Below are 6,000 nucleotides of genomic sequence, written 5' to 3' on the forward strand. Positions count from 1 at the left end.
TACTTTCCAACGTGAAAAAAAAATCATGATTAAATTCCCTCAACATACCTTCCTAAATTATCAATCTGAAATGAGGTGTGATTGCTGCAAATAGCAGGAAAGCACACAATTGCCGTCCCCTCTCATCACTCTTCTCTGGGGATAATACCCTAAATTCCTCTTCTGCTTGACAATAGTGAATCCCTGATATGCAAAAATCTGCTGACCACTTAGCTATTATTGATCATTTACACCTTAGTGTAAAGGAGTGTGAGATTTAATCTGGTAACTGATTTTGAATAGAGAAAAAAGCAGCGAAGAGCAAGACCCTGGTGACTGGAGGAGTTTGCCATTGAAAGAAAAGGGGAGGGCCGGGATGCTAGCTTTGTTCTAATTTTACTTTCATTGTGTTTCTTTCTTTCACTTTAAATCCTCACGGCCACCACCATGTTTCTCAGCCTTGAGTACATGAGTATTCAATGGGTATAGGGAGCCTTAGGATAAAAATGGTTCATATTTCTGCAGCATCAACTTTACTCAAAATGAAATGGAATTAATTCGCTCAACTGAGCATTAAAACTCGATTCTTTCTATTAAGATGTGGGATGTATTAAGGAGCGGAGTGCAAAATTTCAAGTGTCTCCAAAGAAAAAAGCTTGAGATTTCCAGTTAGACATCCTACCCCTTCCCTTCTATCAGTTATATCTCTTCGGTCATTAAGAGTTCTTTGGTGGGAAAGTTGGAGAAGCACTGAAAGAGACAGAGGCTGCAGTACATGCACCCACTTGACTTAAGAAGGGCTCTTGCAGACAAGGGCAGTGGAGAATTTCTTTTTCACCCAACTACAGCTGTGGGCAGAATAGAATTCTCCTTTCATTGTCTGGGGCTTCAAAGGAGAAAGACTCAAGAAACATTTGTTGAGTACTGATGTGTTCCTGCTTGCAAGGATACTTCGTTTCACCCTATTTCTCATTGCAAATATACAGTATTTCAATTATGTCATGGATTAAATGGATTTTTTGTGAGGAAATCTGGGAAACTCATATCTCTTTTAACACCTTTTCTGTGAGAACATGTTTCCAAGTTCCAAGAAAAAAAATTGGGAATTAATTTGGGGTACAAACCATATTTCTATGTGGAGATTTTCTGTGTGTGTATAATGTGGTCCTTCCTTTTGAAGATGACACCACTGGGAAGCATATGCGCTCAAGAAATTGGCCTCCACCTACCACATGGGAAGTCCCTGATTCAGTTCCCAGTGCCTCCTAAAGAAGACAGGGAGCTCACACAATGGGCAGGCACAGCAAGCTGATGCAAAAGGAGACACAAGAAGAAAAACATAATGAGAGACACAACAAAGCAGGGAAAAGAGGTAGCTTAAGTGAGTAAGTGCCTCCCTCCCACAGTGGAGATCCCAGGTTCAGTTCTCGGTGCCTCCTAAAGAAACAAAGATGAACAGGCACAGCAAGTGCAAACAATGAGAGGGTGTGGAGAGATAAATAAATAAAATAAATCTTTTAAAACAAAAGATGACACCACTGAAAGTGTTACCAAGTATATGAATTTGGCTGTAAAGGTCAATGCTTGGTCAATAGTCCTTGCCACAGAATTCATGAAAATACTGCCCTTTGGCTTAAGGCAACAACTGTTATTTACAGAGCATGTGCTATCTTTATTTGCAAATATGCCAAAAATTCATGATCTGCAGACTTTGTTCAACAAGAGTCTACTCATTTCTAATCCTACTCAACACCTTGCTCTACCTGCTACTACTTTCCCCATTTATGTCTCTTCATTTGAAATGGTCTTTGTTTGCTCTACTCCATTGAGGTTGGAGAACAAACCACACTTTGATAAAGAAACTTGAGGCCATTTTGGGGACTTCAAAATTGATCATAGTCTAGTGGACAATATCTCCATTTTGACAGATACGGAACATTGTAGAGATTGTCCAATGTCATTTTCACATGGCCAGACTTGTTTAGTATCTCCCAGAGCACATGTCCACTAGTGACATTGAGTACTTTTATAAAGTTCATAAAAGCAAGGTCAAGGGCTTGGTGTTCCTGCTCTTATCCTGTATCTGAGATTTATCATCCAAACCACAGTATGACTCAAAACCACATTGTGATCCCACTGATCTATGTTCTTCAGGAGCTGGTACAAAGGATTCTGGTCACAGAATCTTGCTTACAACTATAGCAACCATTCTGTTCATATCAGTAAGCTTTCTCAACTGTAATTTTTTTTAAGATTTATTTATTTATTTTCCCTCCTTCCTCCATTATCTGCTCTCTGTGTCTATTCACTATGTGTTCTTCTGAATCTGCTTGTATTCTCATTAGGCAGCTCTGGGAACCAATCCTAGGACCTTCCAGAGTGGGAGAGAGGTGATCACTCTCTTGTGCTACCTCAGCTCCCTGGTCCACTGCATCTCTTATTATCTCTCCTCTGTGTTTCTTTTTGTTGCATCATCTTGCTGCACCAGCTCTCCATGTGGGCCAGCACTCCTGCATGAGGCAGCACTCCTGCATGGGGCAGCACTCCTGCACGGGGCAACACTCTGCATGAGCCAGCATACCATGTGAGCCAGCGCACCACATGGGCCAGCTTGCTTTCACCAGGAAGCCCTGGGTATCAAACCCTGAACCTCCTGTATGGTAGACAGGAGCCCAATTGCTTGAGCCACATCCACTTCCCTCAACCATACTTCTTTAAGACACTTATTATTGGGGAGCAAATGTGGCTCAAGCAATTGGGCTCCTGCCTACCACACGGGAGGTCCGTGGTTCAGTTTCCGGTGCCTCCTAAAGAAGACAGTGAGCTGGCGCAATGGGCAGGCATGGCAAGCTAACACAACAAGATGATGCAACAAGAGACACAAGAAGAAAAACATAATGAGAGACACAACTAAGCAGGGAACAGAGGTTCCTGATGCCTCGTAAAGAGGATGAGTCAGATGACGAGCTGGCATGACAAGATGACACAAGAAACACAAGAGGAAAATTATAAGGAGAGACACAATAAAGCAGGGAACAGAGGTGGCTTAAGTGATTAGGCACCTCCCTCTCACATCAGAGGTCCCATGTTCAGTTTCTTGTGCCTCCTAAAAGAAACAAAGAAAATGAACAGACACAGCAAGTGCAAACAACAGGGGGTGTGGAGAAATAAATAACTAAAATAAATATATTTTTTTAAAGATAGTTATTGTGGAATTTTGGAAGTGTGAAATTTCCTTGGTGCTCTGTGTGCTAAGGGAAAGGTAGTAGCAACATGTATACATCTGCCATTTTTTGAGCACCCACTATTGTATAAGGCACTGTGCTAGGTTCTTTACATATGATATTGCTGATTCTCATGATAATTCCATGAACTATATATTACTGTCACGATTTCACAGATGTGAACCCTGAGGTTTGGAGTGACTAACTCCTCTAAGGTTCCACGCTAGTGAGTGTCAGAAACCAGATTCAAAACCCAGGCTGTCTGGTTGCATACCTCATCTTTCCACTTCACCTTTATCAAGTTCTCTTGTTCTTCACAGGGCTTCCTCTTTGAGGTAGACCTCCTATTGAGAAATAACTGAAAAATATTTCTGCCGTCTGTCTCTGTGGCGTTCCTGCCAGGATTATGAAGAGACACTCTCATTTTTAAGGCCCTGGTATTATGTACAGATCCAGATAATTTCTTTTGCTCTACATAGAAGTTTTTTTGAGGTAGAAGTTGGAGAATAATCTGAGATTTTTGCACGGACCCAAAGTAAATTCTCAGAACAATAAGGGAACTCAGGATAGTTAGAGCGCAGGGAAGGGGAAGACCTAAAGGAAATAATTTAAATTTGCAAGAAGAGGGGATTAGCAAAACATCACACAGTATACTAGTACTATGCTCCATTAAGAATGATTATGTAAATACATATGCCATTAAGAATGATTATGTAAATATATATCCATTGACATGGAAATATATTCATCATAGACTATTGAGTTTTAAAAAGCAGAGGAAAAAATAGAATAATCTTGTTTAGGAGAAAAGAAAAGAAACTATTCACATAAATATATTTCCAAAAAAGAAAAGAGTCAGGAAGGTTCTGCTCCAAACAGTAACAATAGTTACAGCAAGGCAGTAGCATTATGCATGACTTTTTATCTTATTTTTCTTTTTCTATTAGTTCTAATTTTTCTCAGTAAAGGTGGGTTACTCATATAATAAATAAATAACATTTTAAGAGATGACTCAAAAAATATTGCTCAAATCTGGACAGGTTAAAATAATCCCAAACAGAAAGAGTATGAACTAGTAGACTGGGTGAGTCAAAAAAAAGAAATAGGCCAATTTCATAGTGAAGAGATAATGCAGTTGTTTAATGTGTAATGTAACAGAAGCAATATAAATTATTGTACTGTTTTACAATAATGTCACCTTCTAATAAACTGTTTTAGACATTAACTTTTTAAGTTATATATAAAAGGATTTTCTATTTTTAAAAATTATCACACAAAACCTAGCAAGGAAAACGTTATAACTTTTTATAAAAAGCTCCAAACCCTGAAATTCTCCCCATCCATACATGCCTTAAAACATGAAACAGAAGCTAAGCAATCTGAAATGGGTTCACTAAAGGCACAATATTACCCACAGTGAATATTATTAGAGGCAGAATAGCACAGTAATTACCAGCCTGGGGTCTAGAATCACAAAAAAACTTAAAGAGTTCAAATTCTAGTAAATTATTGAACCTCTCTAAGCCTTTGATTTGCACCTGCAAAATAGATTTAATAATACCTAACCAAAGGTGTGTTAGAAAGATTAAATGAAAAATTATATGTAAAACATTTAACATGATCTTGGCATGTAATATGCACTCGGTAGATGGTAGTTAAAAAGGAAAGAGCAAAATGTTGCTGTGAGCTTTAGACTGGGCCAAGAAAAAAGCCAGGGTTTAAGAAAGAAAGGCTGGAAGTCAGTCGCAAACTAAAGTGGGAATAAGGCAGAAATGTTATTTGCCAAGTTAATTTTTCTCTGTGTTCATTATCATTTATTTGGGTCCTCAGTTTTGCACAGTGGCTCTTCCCCAAATATAACTTCTGAAGAAAGGCAGTGAATAAGGGAGAAAAAGGTTAGGAGCCTCCTCTACTTAGACGTGACCTCCTTGAAGACAGGGACCATATCTGATTCATCTTTGTTAAAAGGCTAAATGAAATGAGATAGGAGGGAAGGGAGTCCAGGGACTGGCTCCCCAGCCACATGGTATCCTCTATCCTCCACAGGTAGCCTTCAGATTCTATATTGCCCTCTTGTGATTCCTCCTGCAAAATTTTCCCTAGGTGTCCATTTTTATCAGATTTCACATGCAAAATAATATATTTGAATAACGCTTTTGAAGGCATTTTTTTTTAAGATTTATTTATTTCTCTCCCCTCCCCGCCCCCCCGTTGTCTGTTCTCTGTGTCTATTTGCTGCATCGTCTTCTTTGTCCACTTCTGTTGTTGTCAGCGGCATGGGAATCTGTGTTTCTTTTTTGTTGCGTCAGCTCTCCATGTGAGCGGCGCCATCCCTGCGTGTGCGCGGCGCCATCCCTGCGTGTGGGGCTCCCCTACGCGGGGGACACCCCTGCATGGCAGGGCACTCCTTGCACACATCAGCGCTGTGCATGGGCCAGCTCCACACAGGTCAAGGAGGCCAGGGGTTTGAACTGCGGACCTCCCATGTGGTAGACAGATGCCCTAACCACTGGGCCAAGTCCGCTTCTGGCTTGAAGACTCTTTACAGCTTACCCACTATGTAAAGAAGACAATAGCAAGGACTATGAGGACTCACAAAGAGAATGGATTAGGTCCTTGCCCTGGGTCTACATCAGTGGTTCTCAAATTTTAGCACATCAGCATCACCTGGAGGGCATGTTAAAACACAAATGGTTGGTCCCATCTCCAGAGTTCCTAATTGGTAGGTTTGGGTTGGGGCTCAGTATTTGCATTTCTAACAAATTTCTAGTTGTTGCTGATGCTGCCATCCAGAAAA

Source organism: Dasypus novemcinctus, chromosome X, assembly GCF_030445035.2.
Source record: "Dasypus novemcinctus isolate mDasNov1 chromosome X, mDasNov1.1.hap2, whole genome shotgun sequence".
Lineage (NCBI taxonomy): Eukaryota > Metazoa > Chordata > Mammalia > Cingulata > Dasypodidae > Dasypus > Dasypus novemcinctus.